This window comes from Palaemon carinicauda, chromosome 18 (assembly GCF_036898095.1).
Source record: "Palaemon carinicauda isolate YSFRI2023 chromosome 18, ASM3689809v2, whole genome shotgun sequence".
NCBI lineage: Eukaryota > Metazoa > Arthropoda > Malacostraca > Decapoda > Palaemonidae > Palaemon > Palaemon carinicauda.
The window spans coordinates 40432617-40448170 of NC_090742.1; the positions used below are offsets into that span (position 1 = coordinate 40432617).

The 15554-nt window shown below is 33.3% G+C and overlaps 1 protein-coding gene across 2 annotated transcripts in view; it reads right to left on the reverse strand.

Annotated features, from left to right (window-relative positions):
* Positions 1-15554, reverse strand: part of C3G (C3G guanyl-nucleotide exchange factor) — a 183346-nt gene that overhangs the window by 91002 nt on the left and 76790 nt on the right. The gene's annotated exons all lie outside the window — the stretch shown is intronic.

The window sequence follows — 15554 nt, forward strand, 5'->3', positions numbered from 1 at the left end:
CATTACCTAATAAATTCATCACTACTTTTACTTAAAATAAGTTTTCCTTGGTTCCTACATTTTTTACTGCATAATGAAAAAAATTTTTGTTATAACATTATGGAAGTGGACAAAATAATGAAGTTATCCACTACATACATTAAAGAAAACGAAGGTATTCACCAATTCAAAGAAAACGATAGAAAATTTAGGAGTATCTAATATATTTCAGTTATGCGATGTAAAACCGTAACAAATCAAAATATAAAGCAAAAACGAATATTGTTAATATATAACAAACTAAAAGGCAATTACACTACTAAATTTTGAACATAAATGTGAGAAAAATATCAAGAATGATCCCGCAAATAATAAGAAAAAGCAAAATAAAATAGGAAGCTTAAAGAAAAGACAGAAAAACATTTTATGCTGTCATAACCACGCCATAGAAACTTCAGTGTGACATGAGAAGGAAAGCGTGGGCAATGACAGGGATTTCACTCCCCAAAAACACAGGTTCGAAGGGCCAAGGAAACAAAAAGTTACTCTCTCTCTCTATTCAAGACACAATACAGCCTTCTATAGCATAGTTCGCCGTCACTCCTCCATTTCTTCCTCCCACATTTCAAAAACTTTCACGTGGAGAGAGAGAGAGAGAGAGAGAGAGAGAGAGAGAGAGAGAGATATTAATGTAATACTTGTCCACAAAATCTACAATGATGACGCTGAAATTATTATCCTTATTATCATCATCTTTAAAATAATCTTTGTCACCAACACCCTCATTATCATTGTTAGTGTTATTACACTGAAGTTCGATAAACTGACTTGAAATCACACTAGTAAGTAACCCCCCCCCCCCCACCATACACACACGCATACACACACACACATACACAAAAACGTCAATAATAACTGAAAATTTGATGAGCGTTCTTCTTCTTCTTATTATTATTATTATTATTATTATTATTATCATTATTATTATTATCATTACTTGCTAAGCTACAACCCTAGTTAGAAAAGGCGCTCCAACAGGGAAAATTGCCCAGTGGGAAAGGAAAAAGGGAAAATAAAATATTTTAAGAAAGTAACAACATTAAAATAAATATCTCCTATATAAACTATAAAAGTTTTGACAAAAGAAGAGGAAAAGAAATAAGATAGAATAGTGTGCTAGAGTGTACCCTCAAGCAAGAGAACTCTAACTTCAAGAGAATTTCTTTAACCTTCGACCGATTTATCACAATAAACGGGGCATTTTCTCAATAAGTGTTAATTGTCTTTCAATATCAAGTTAGAACATGAAAACATTGCAAAGGAATAATGAAACTGATCGCCTTTACAAAATATAAATAAACTATGGCCCCACTTCAAGAAGAGCAAAGTACTACAAAGTGAAAAAGAACCATTAATGTGATTAATTGATTTAGTTTTTCACACATAGTCCTAGCCACATAAACAATGAGAACAACAGAGATATATCGACTGCATATTAAAGAATATCACACCAGCAGAGCTTTCTCTCTCCCCTTCCCCAGGTTAAGTCTGATATCCGGATCAGAAGCTGGATAATCCAAAAACCTAAATAGCCAACGTTCAGACTTCACGGGTAAGGGTGCCGCTTCCTGGATACCTTATTCCAAAGCTGGGATTAACTAAAGAGAGAGAGAGAGAGAGAGAGAGAGAGAGAGAGAGACTTTGAAATTGTGATATGATAGTATGAATTTTGACTGAACAGTGATTACTCGTTTGTTATTCATTTTCATGTTTCCATTTTTAGCTGTAACCTATAATATCCATCGGTTAATATCAGGTACAGATAAAAACCGAAATAAATCAAATGTTTATATTCTAGACCATCTTCGTCAGCAACGGATTTACCACCGCAATCCACATGGTATGACGAGTATTTTAATCTAAACCACTCCCACTCCCAATATGACTTATATATATATATATATATATATAAGAAGATTAACTACTCATTAACCTATAAAAGCTCTGACCTCTCTCTCTCTCTCTCTCTCTCTCTCTCTCTCAAATGTACTGGTGACGAAGCAGCACAAGTTTAGATAACAAATAAAGCAGGTGTAATCTTAATGTATCTAATTAAAGAGCAAGTCATGAGTCTCCCATGTGAGTGTTCGCATGTGCGTATATATTACGCATGCCCTCATGTGCGTGTCAATAAATGCAAAAACACGTCATCTCATTAATTTTGATGCCTCCTTAAATTAAGTCCTAAAATAGACAGCATTCGTCATTATTTTTTGCTGTTAAGTAAGCCAAAGCAAACAAATAGAGCATTAATGGTGAATAAACTGTTCTTATAATAATAATAATAATAATAATAATAAAAATAATAAAAATAATAATAATAACAATAGCAATAATAACAACAATAATAATAATAATAATAATAATAATAACAACAATAATAATAATAATAATAATAATAATAATGTCACCTACTTTTACAACTAATCAAAATTGGCGATTAAAATAGTGCAAATGAATAAGCGTAGCATGTTGATGATGAAAGCAGATAGACAAAATGATGATGATGATGATGATGATGATGATGATGATGATGATGATGATAATAATAATATCCTACGTCACGCAGCGTACTTTCTACATGGGAACACAACAATCAAAATTTGTTGTGGGGAGGGGGAAGTTGCGGGAAAGAAAGACAAATACAGGAGGGGAGAGGTAAATGTCCCCTGAGGTGACAATTACCTCGTAATGTCTGTCTTTAACAGTCGCGAAGTCAGCCCTAGTTTTCCCTTCCCGTACTTATAGCGAGCAATCCCCCCCCCCCCACCCTTTCCCCAAAAAATAACATTAGTCAAAATCAAACAAAGTGTTTAGCAATATTAAAAGTTACACTATAAGAAATAATAACTAAATTTTCCAACTCAAAATTGAGAGAGAGAGAGAGAGAGAGAGAGAGAGAGAGAGAGAGATTTGCATGCCAGTCACCTGTTGCATAACGTCATACAGGTAGGTCGTTCAGGAATGTAATTAGAAGGATGGGGATTTTTCGCGACTTGGGAAGGAAGAGAAAAAGGGATTTAAGACCGAAGAGAACTTGCAATGCTTTCTCTTCCATTTAGAAATAACAGAGTGCCATTTTTCCTTACAAAACACCGACATCAGAACGTGACGGTTATCACCAGCCTGCAGGAAGTTTCCCATCAAGGTATAATAGGAAGAGGGGAAAAGGGAAAGAATATTTGGAAATTCTCGTGGATCCGAGACACCAGTCTCTTCTCTGTCATGCATATAATCGCAGGTAAGGATCACACTTAAATTACTCATAACGATCGGAATTACCTTACTAATGCCAATAATTTTTTTTCCAAGCATTCCTTTCACTTTCGACCTTCTTTAGAAATATGCGAATACGTCAAAATAATTATTACATTCAAGTTATATATTTTTTTTCTAAAGGATCATGGGAAACATTTCGCCATGGAAAAACATTGCTGTCGTTCTTCACTGACAAACAGAATTGTTGTTTATAGTACTTTTCTTGTACTTTATTTACTTCCTTATTTCCTTTCATCACTGGGCTATTTTTTCCCTGTTGGAGCCCTTGGGCTTATAGATTACTACTTTACCAACTAGGGCTGTAGCCGAGATGATGATGATGATGATAGATTCCTAAATTACCAACTAGGGTTGTAGCTGAGATGATGATGATGATAGATTCCTAAATTACCAACTAGGGTTGTAGCTGAGATGATGATGATGATAATAATAATGGCTTATACCTTCCTCCTTTTACAACTATGGTTGTAGCTTAGATGACAACAAAAACAGCAACAATAATAATAATAATAATAATAATAATAATAATAATAATCATAATAACAACATTAAAAACAATATTAATAAACATCCAAAAAGCAAAGTTTAACTTGGCAATATGGAACAAAAATATTAGTTCCTGGAAAGATCAAATTTTCTCTTGCGTGTCAATCACCACACCTCCGTCTGCATACTCTGAGGCAGTGTCACCTATATACAGTATGTCTTCAAAGAAATGATTAAGCGAGGAGAGTTACTATGAGGGTTCGATGCAATTCATAGCATGAAAATATGTGAAAAAAACAACTCTCTCTTTGTCTCTTCCTACTTACGAAATAACTTTCTACACACAGGCAAGTGCACACACATGTTTGCACATACACACACACACACACACACATATATATATATATATATATGATGTGTATTATATATATATATAATGTGTATAATATATATATAATGTGTATAATATATATATAATGTGTATAATATATATATAATGTGTATATAATATATATATATATGTTTATTATATATATATATATAATGTGTATAATATATATATATATAATGTGTATATAATATATAATATATATATATATATATGTTTACTATATATATATATATATATATGCACATGTTTACTGTGTGTGTAATGTGTATATATACATTGTTTTAACAATACATCGTTTCCTTGTTAAAGGGACTGGCACCAGAAATTCAGTCTTCTGGTATTTTACCAAATTCTTATATTCTTGTAAGACTTGCATACACAAACAGAACACAATACACGGCTCTTATTTCCTTAAGATATTAGAAGGCAAATTTATTGTCCGACAGGTCTTCCAATATAATCACAAGAAGAATTCAGATGGACACCAAAGTTTTTTACCAACAATATGAGGGTCAACAAAATAGCCCCCTTTTTGATTGCTTGCAAGAGACACAATGATTTGTTTGTCAGAATACACTGACCCCAGGGGAACCTAGGTTAACTGAAGACAGCAGTATCGGGCATGTTTACTGTGCTGCGTTGATTGTAGCTGATCAGCATGTCAAGATAAATTTAGTTTTGGAACTCTGGGCCTCGACAATGTAATCCTCGCCATTAACTAGTGGATCTAGCTAGCTTAAATGTAGATATAATTCAGGTCATTATTTGAGTTTATTGGTATCTCTGACCTCTGCCAATGGTACACGAAACAATAAACATCTCAATAAATCAATATATTATTAAAGGAACAACCGAAAAACTGAGGATATAGTCACGTGCATACTAGGAATTGCCAGAACGTGACTCTCCAACAAAAACAGTCATTTAAACCTAATATTAACTACATCCCCTCATGAAATCTAATGAGATTTGAACTCGGTTCAACGTAAAAGGAAATTAACAATCTGCAAACTGACGGCCAGCCTTGATATGCTTTCTATGCACTGAGGACACAATAATAAACAAATCCTCATTAGACGACGTAATCACTTTGCTTGAAGGTACCCAGAAGCAATTAACAATTTACAAAAGATTGGAAATTGAGGAAATAAGAATGGCAGACGTAAATACTACTGAGAATACAAGTGTGTCACAACTGAGATGGAGTGGGCACGTTTTAAGGATGGATGGTGGGGAGGGAGTGAGGAGGGCTTGGGAGGAACCTTCGAGAAGTAGGCAGAGAATTATATGGGGCGAAATAAGGTGGAGAATGATACGGAAAGAAGAGGTTTGGTGGAAGATGATGCCTTTAATAGAAGGCATTGGAGAGGGCAAATCAGGCAACCGACCCCTTAATGCAGGGTTAACGGTGGGGAAGAAGAAGAATTAACAATTTACAAATGCTTTCGATGACGTGGATAAACGATTTGTAGTCTAAAACTAAGAAATACCTCAACCTTGTTTCTGATAGATTACGTAAGAATATCCCACCAATACACTAGTACATCCATTATCCCTTTCTGACGAGAGAATGATGGAAACCGTTGATCAAAATCAAATTTATGTAATTTTGGGGGTAATGTGTTCTTTACTGCATTTCTTTTAACATTTAGTCATCTGGGTCTGTTTAGCAAGTTGTATTTGTTTATATACACATTAAGTGTGTATATGTTTGTATGTATATATATATATATATATATATACATACATACATACATACACACACACATATATATACACACACACACACACACACACATATATATATATATATATATCAGAATGAAAACGTTAAAATAACCATTAAAACTTGCATAACGAGCTTCAGAATCTACAACAATGATTCCTAGAATTCTTCAACAAAGTGCACGTGAATGCCTTCTGTTATTGCTCATCTTCAAAGACTGACTACTTGTGGGTTCGACAACTCTGATACATTGAGTACACGAAGTACGTTTATAAAGAGATACTCAAAAACATAATTACAAAAATATATTTAAAAACATAAATACATAACACACCTGTCACTGACGCGAAAGTTCACCTCTGAATTTCAATTTTATGATTAGGTCATAAAAAGACTCATTATCTTGAATTACTTGCTTATGAGTTTTAAATCATTAATAATAAACATCGTTAGCATCGGTGCACTTACCGCATGAATATGTCTTACACGGTACCTTTAAATTAACTATCAGGCTTACTGCATTCCTAATGGGCACATCACCATAGCATAAATTACTCGGATATGTCATGAGCGCATGAAATGAGAAACTTTCATGAATAAATAAATAAATAAACAATTGCATAAGCATATCCTGGTTGTCCATAATAATGATACTTTCATCATAATGAAAAATGAAAACGTTCCAAAAAATAGTTAAAGACATATGAGAACAAACATGAGAATACTATAATGAGAGAGGCCATAAACAAACACTTACGGAAGTAAGTATATCTTGGTTTTAAATAATAATGCTGCTTTTATCATAATGAAAAATCAAAACATCACAAAAAAGACAAACCCAAACAAAAATAGAAGAGTTATAATAAGAGAGCCAACGACAATTACACGGCTCAGTAACTTGCGTAATCATTTTATTTGGAGAAAAAAAATATCGAGGCAACTTTCTCCCAACTAAGAGAAGAGCATATGGCAAAAATCATGATTGTTTTCTTTTAACTGCGTCCAGGTGGTACGTGTTACGTCACTCGTGGAACTGGCGATGGCTAATTTGAAAGGGATACGAGCGCATGATTCAATTAAGTCAAGGAAGTGTTGTGTGTGTGTGTGTGTGTGTGTGTGTATATATATATATATATATATATAGAAATATAAATATATATATATATATTATATATATATACATATATATATATTCATATATATATATATATATATATACACACACACACATATTGAATATACATCATTTAGACATACTTTTTGTTTGGTGTTACCTTTTCAGGCACTTTCTGAGTGGAAATACCTTTAACGAGGTGAAAGGGTTTGTAAAGCTGTACCATTCAAAGCCATTTATATTAAGTTGGTTCGCTGTGAGCGATCAGACTAAAGTCTCCCACCATCACCAATCCACAGTTGTTCAGCGTGGTGATGAAAACTGGTCAAACCCCAGACATTAATAAAGACATGTCTGAGGACTTAGTCCTGCAGTAGGCTAGAAATGACTGTATTTGTTTAATAATAATAATAATAATAATAATAATAATAATAATAATAATAATCCCAAACAAGAGCCACTGGAACTCGACACTAGATACACACAACAAAGATGCATTAATTTTCCCTTTAATGATAAACATGGATATTGCACAGACTTCCAAACACTTTCGCCAATACCTGCCATAAAATTGGAATGGGGGGGGGGGGGTTTGAGAACAAGTGAAAGGAACCGAGTAAGGACGAAGGAAACAGGAAGAGATGAAACGGAAATTCCTGGCTAACAACCGCCTCTCTCCGCCTTGTTGTATTCCTTCCCGCTCTCGAGCAAGCAAGGAATCATTGCACGCGCTCTGCGGTTTTGCTTTCGATACTGGCGTCCAAAGCAAACGAGGAAATGCTTCTTCGCGTGCTTGCGCTCCAATCTCAGCTGTCAAGGATGGCTTGGCTGTTGTTGTTGTTTGAAACATAATGATCGCTCTGTTTGTTCCTGAGCTTTGTTTATGTTGAAACGTTCTAAAATATGTTGTTTTAGTCGGGTTTGGTCGTGAGTGTTGATAAGAATGGCGATGGTGTTGTTCTTTTTTTATTGTTTCTTTAATATTCAAATAAATATTAAAATTGTACAATATATGGGATAAACAATATGGTAAAAAATCATGCATAACTATAAATGTACTATATCATAAATAAGCAACTTATTTATACTTTTATATTTACCAATACTATTTGTAAGCAACTTATTTATACTTGTACATCTACCAATATTATTTGTAAGCAACATTTTTATACTTGTATATTTACCATTATGATTTGCAAGTCATTAATTATACCCGTAAACATACCTTTATAATTTGTAAGCAATTTATTTATACATTCACATATCCCAATAGGATTTGTAGCAATTAATTAGGAGAATTCCCCATAAAACAAATAAACAAAGGATTCCTCCTCACTTATTCTCCGCAAATCCCCCAAACTGACATTTGATCAAACTAGTATAGTTATAAATACAAAGCTTATCTGGCGAGGAATGTCCTCCTAGCATCTCGATATCAGGTTAGGGTTAATAACTGATGCCAGATAACTAGGGAACGCCTCAGACAACCATCCAAGAGATACTCTTAATGGCAGAAGGGACTTCTTCACAAGCTTATGATGAACAAAAGATCTCAAGAGAATGGTAGGCTATTTCGATTAAGAGAGACCATTCTCTCTCTCTCTCTCTCTCTCTCTCTCTCTCTCTCTCTCTCTGTGAAACATGAGTCTCCAAGTAGCTGTTTTGGAGTGCGGTTGCTCTCGAGGTTTTGATGTGATGTTGGTTGTCGCGGTTGAAGCATTAATGGGCGTCGTATTTACTGTTGCGGTTATAGTGGTATCTCTCTCTATTCTGCATCTTGGTAAAAGTGGTTAGGTGTACTTGTATTTTGTGGATGGGTCCTAAGCGTCGGCGTTATTGATATTTTGTTTTAAAAATAATTAATATTTATATTTTTTTTCAGTACGATATGTGTAAAAAAAAATCGTATGGCGTCAGGTATTTTTCTTGTGGCTGCATAAATATCGTTATATCTCTTCCCAGTTTATTCTTTATGTAAAACTTATCTAATTTTCGTGTTTTGATCTTGTGATTTCAAAGACAAAACGATAATTGATTTTTATTTATGTTTACTTTTGAAAAACACATTAGGTCTGTCTTTTCTTCAATTGCACAAAAGACTGGCTTACTGAGAAAGTCTTTTAAGATTTGTGGTGATTAATCTATTCTTAAATAGATCCAAAATGTGGGAAACCTGGAATAGGGAAGCGTCAGTACAATGAATTGTATTCACTAATCTTTGATAATGTGGCTATGCCAAATCTTCATCGCTAAATAACTTAGGTATAATACCCAGTATAGTTTTATTAAGTTATATCTTTGTTGTCTGGAAGTCCTGTATTTCCTTCACACCACCTGCTCTGTGACTAGATTTTTTTTTTCCACAGAGTTCTATCATTATTCAAGCAATTTTTGTTCCAACATAATTATCATTGTCATCGCCTTTTTTTTCTCCCTCTCTTTTTGTTTGCTGATATGCATGTTATCATCATTATTAAGTGTTAATGCTATTGTGATTTTATTACCCAGCCCTTAGAACTCTGTGGTCAACCTGCTAATTGATGTTTGTAATATATCACTGATATTATTGCATATCTCATCTTTTTTTTACTGATGTCAAAAATGTAAGATCGTTGTACTTCTATTGTAATTCTGTAAGTGACTTTTGCTGAAATAAAGATTATTATTATTATTATTATTATTATTATTATTATTATCATTATTATTATTATTATTATTATCATTAAGTGTTTTAATTCTTTTATTCTATCTTGTTTCCAATAATGTTCTCTAGTCTGGCTTTCAACTGATGATTCTCATCTTAATTTGTTGGACAGGAACTTTTTTATACCAGATCTAGATATTAATCTCTCGCACTGTCGTTCAATTAGTTCAATATACATGTTGCATAAGATTTTTCATAATTCTGACCATCCTTTACATTCAGATCTTCCCGTACAGTACCACCCTGTTCGAAGTACTAGGTATGCAGTTAATTCTACTGGCCAGGCCTTCTTGCAGCAAATGTTTTTATGTTGAACAGATTGACATGAGTCTTTCATTATAGTTTATATATGTAAGATCTGTTTTAATGTTGTTACTGTTCTTAAAATATCCTATTCTAATATTTTACTTCTTTTCATACAGTTCATCCATTTCCTTTTCTCACTGGGATAATTTTTCCTCCTTTTCCAACTAGGGTTGTAGCTTGGCTAGTAATGATAATAATAATACTGATTTAATGACTGTTCATTGCTTTTCTACCACAAATTCATGGAATATCAAAGTAACCGTATCTAAAAAAAAAAAAAAAAAAAAAAAAAAGAAAAAAAAAAAGGGGGGTTTGTCATAAAATTGCCAGAAATATAGTCTTGTGGCATTGTCATCGTTACTGTGAGCACCGAGATTCGTAGAGCCCATATCAAGCAATCATAGCAGAAGCTTTTCGACAATGAGTGTTTTTCGCGGATCTAATTGTCAGGTTAGGGAAAACTGATGTTTAATAACGTGAAAAAATAGTTCTGATAACCATCAAACTAGCCAGAAGAATTTGAAAATGAAATTTCTCTCTCTCTCTCTCTCTCTCTCTCTCTCTCTCTCTCTATATATATATATATATATATACGCACACACACATATATATACATATATATATATATGTGTGTGTGTGTGTGTGTGTGTGTATAAGCAGACATTACTCTTAAATTGAATATGAATAATTAATTTCATGTATATTTTCCTAAGATTTGATTGTTATATGAAGGGACAATTAGAATGCACCGAGAGAGAGAGAGAGAGAGAGAGAGAGAGAGAGAGAGAGAGCATAACTCACGAAACAGCAAAATGTCACGCAAATACGTTTCACCACAAAAGAAGTGGCTCACTTTCACCTGTTCGCACGCCAAAATGACATACGGCCAACGGCCACATGACTGAACGGGACGGTGGAAAATGAAATTGCACGGACATAAGTCTTAACAAAGCCTCAGGGGAGAGCAGTCACGTAAATGCATTCACTCGCCGTAAGACATAAATAAATAAATAAATACTGTAAATAAATAAATAAATAATAAAATGAAGAAATCCAGTTATATATGTTGCATATCTAAAAAATACAGGAGCTTTCGCACTTCAGCTGAAGAAGAATTGTGTAAAAAGCGCGAAAGCTCATTTATTTTCTAAATCTACACAAATAAAACTGGATTTTTTTACAGCCGATAGTAGTAGTAATAATAATAATAATAATAATAAAATTATTATTATTATTATTAATTATAATTATTATCATTATTATTATTATCAATTGCTAATCTACAACCCTAGTTGGAAAAGCAAGCTGCTATAAGCCCAGGGGGCTCCAACAGAGAGAAAAGCCCAGTGAGGAAAGGAAAGGAAAATAAAATATTTTAAGAGCAGTAACATTAAAATAAATATTTCCTATATAAACTATCTAAACTTAACAAAACAAGATGAAGAGAAATAAGATAGAATAGTGTCTACCCTCAAGCAAGAGAACTCTAACCCAAGACAGTGGAAGGCCATGGCACAGAGTCTAGGGCACTACCCAAGATTAGAGAACAATGGTTTGATTTTGGAGTGTCGTCCTCCTAGAAGAGCTGCTTACCTAAGCGTCCCTTCTACTCTTACCAACAGGAAAGTGACCACAGGGTGAATTGTTTGGTAACCTCAAGTGTTGTCAGGTGTATGAGTACAAAGGAGAATTTGTAAAGAATATGCTCGACTATTCGGTGTGTGTGTGTAGTCAAACGGAAAAATGAACCGTAACCAGAGAGAAGGATCCAATGTAGTACTACTGTCTGGCCAGTCGAAGGACCCCACAACTCTAGCGGTAGTATCTCAATGGGTGAAAATGATAAATTCCTAGGACTAGTCTTGGTGAAAAATATATATAAAAATATTTAAATGATTGACTCCTATATGACAGAATATTTCAAACAAGGATATACAGTTTGTGTAAAGATCAAAATAAACAACCACAACATACAATGAGACTCCATATAAACATGTATGGCCACATTAGCTGAACGCTCAAATCTTCCGCCTTTCAATTAAGGTAATAATGAAATGTATTCTCAAGCGCGCACGCACACAGACACAAACACACAAACGTACATTGGCTTAGACCTTCAGCAAAACTAGTTGCGCGTATAAAATACTAAACATATCAGCGGGGATATTCTAACAGTATTCTTGTAACTCCATATACTATACAAGGTCTTCCCGGTTTAGAATTAAAATTCTTTTTATTTATCTCACAGCACGGTGACGCATCCTATTCGTTATTAGTAATGTTGCATAATTCATACTATTATTTAACATATGTACACACTTTTATCCATATATCCATAAATAAATACATACATATGTATAATATACACAAATATATATACATTTAAGTGTATGTGTGAGTGTGTACACTCAAAAGAGATAAAAGCGATCGTTCAACAAAGATATAAATTTAAAATCTCTCTAAAATTATTGGAAGATAAATTCAGTCTAACAGGGGTAAACGAGAATTCTCATCTGAGCATCAGAAAACTATCAATATTCCCATGAATAAACAACCATAAAAATAAGATAAAAATCATGTGCGGCTTAAATAAATCACTCGGCGCCAGTTACATGACAACGACAACAACAACAACAATATAAATAATAATAATAATAATAATAATAATAATAATTATAATAATAATAAATTTCAAGAAGGATGACAATAAAATACAACAATGTCACGAAGGAAAAAAAAGATTTCAAGAAAAAAAACGACAAAAAACAACAACAATAAGAACAAAGAGAATACAAAGAAGATCGAACACACAAGGAATAATACTCTCTTCCCCGGACTGGCTATTTTATGCAAAGGAATGTAAACTGGTATGATAAAACGGTGCATCCTCAACGAAGTGGCATGGAATTCATAGCCAATCACGGATCTTAGCCAACAACACCGCCCCCCCCTCCACTAGGGAGGGGGAAGGGGGTAAAGCTCGGCACAGTTATAAGACAGTGGGACGTCAAGGTCGTTCACATTTCAAAGAGAGAGAGAGAGAGAGAGAGAGAGAGAGAGAGAGAGAGAGAGAAATTCAGTATATTTAATAATGTAATTACATACTATATTTATTATTCATATTTTACTTATTATTCGGAAATTCAAAATTTGTGAAATCAAGACAGTTACACATTTCTTTCATACTTTATAAAATTATTATAAAACTAAGTACTTCATTCGTGTAATATATATTTGTTAATTACATATTCAAATGCGTCTAAAATATATTTTTTTCAATACATACTAAATTTCTCCTACAAAATATTTGTTATTTACGTATTAAAATTCCACCAAAATATAGTTGTTAATTACATATTAAATTTTTTTTCTGAAATATATTTTTTCAAATAATATTAAATTTCCTCTAAACATATTGTCAATCACGTATTCAAATTCCTCTAAAATATATTTCTTAATTACATATGCAAATGCTTCTAAAATATATTTTTTTAAATACAAACCAAGTTTCCCCTAAAACATATGTGCCAATTAGGCATACAAATTCCTCTAAAATACATTTGTTAATTGCATATTCAAATACCTCAAAAATATCATTGCTAAAATTTCTCTAAAATATACTAGTCTCATACATATCAAATTTCCCCTAAAACATAATTGTCAATTACGTATTGAAATTCCTCTAAAATAAATTTCCAATTACGTAACCTAATACTTAAAAAAAAATATTTATTAATTACATTCAAATTCCTCTAAAATATAATGGTCCAATGCATATTAAATTTCCCTTTAAAACCTATTCGTAAACTACGTTTTCAACTTCCTGTAAAATATATTTGATAATGACATTTCAAAATTAATCTTTAAAATGCCTCCAATGCAATCACGTAAAACATATCCCAGCAATTCTCATATCCATCAAAGTACATTAATAAATAAATAAATAACTAAATAAATAAATACCCACTAGGCTGATTTGTTCATTTGCGCAGGATGCAACTACAATCAGTGTTACAAAAGCTGGAGTCACGAAAAGGCAATATCTTGAGTGCAGTTTCAATTTAGGCAACTGATTTACCCGCCATGTGGCCTTCACTTTCAAGAGAGAGAGAGAGGAGAGAGAGAGAGAGAGAGAGAAACACGAAGCTAACATTTGACAGCGAAAGTAAAGGTTAATGTGGAATAATAAACACACACACACACACACACATATATATATATATATATATATTCCCCAAGTAGAATTCGATATTAGAATTCCATTATTGTTGATATTTAGATTAAAATCAAGTGTTAGTAATAAATATTCATATATATATATATATATATATATACATATAATATATATTATAATTATGTGTATATATATATTACATAATTATATGTGTATATTATATCATATACACACACACACATATATATATTATATATATATACATATATATATATACATACATATGTTATGCTCTGCTGGTCTCCCAGGATGAGGTTAGTGGCACCATAACATTCCTATTTTTCATTTTGCATCACTGAAGCGACCACATTAAGCAACTAACATCCAGGTACGAAACTTACAGTAGGAAAAGACGCAATATCTTAAAGTATCGCGACCATTTTTAATTGACGCAGAAAAATCTTAAGCAAATCAAAGATTCTATCGTAAAAAATTCATTGTAGGAAAGACACCGGATCTCGATATCGATCAGACGTTAACCTGGCAAAAGAAAATAACAAATGATCATCTCCAGATTACCCGTGATTATCCCCGGAAAAGGATAACACACAAACATTGACAACCACTAATACATCCGGTTGGCAGCTGAGAGAGAGAGAGAGAGAGAGAGAGAGAGAGAGAGTGAGTTATGTCACCATACAAATTTCCAGAGGTTACATCGCCCACTGAAGAGAAAAACGCATCCGGTTAAAAAAGAACAAAAGGCCAACATAAAAATTAAGGAGTGGTTCCAAGTAATTGGGAAGGGGGAAAGGGGGAAGAGGAAGAGAACGGGAAGGGGGAATGATAGAGGGAGAGGTGGAGTAGAGGGACCACTGGAGTGACATAATAAAGTTTCCTAAACACAAAACGCACGAGCAGTTAGCTAGTGGTTTCCCTTGGACAGCTGCAATTTGAAGGACAGGGGCTAAAACAAAAATGCGATGATTGATGGGGATGGAAAGAGGCATCAGAGGGAGGGATAATAGAGATTTGTAGAGGGAGAGGGACGAGGATGACCAAGGAGGGAGGGGGGGGGGATGCAGCACACATATCTTTTATAACGGGACAACATAGCCCCAGAGGGGGCAGAGACATGACCCACTGAAGAGAGAGAGAGAGAGAGAGAGAGAGAGAGAGATTGTGACAACCGAACATTAACACAGGAAAACCAATCATTACAAGTATTATGGAACACAAACACACACACATGCATATACATATATATATATATATATACATATATATAAATATATATATATATATGTATATATATATACACACACAAGTATAACA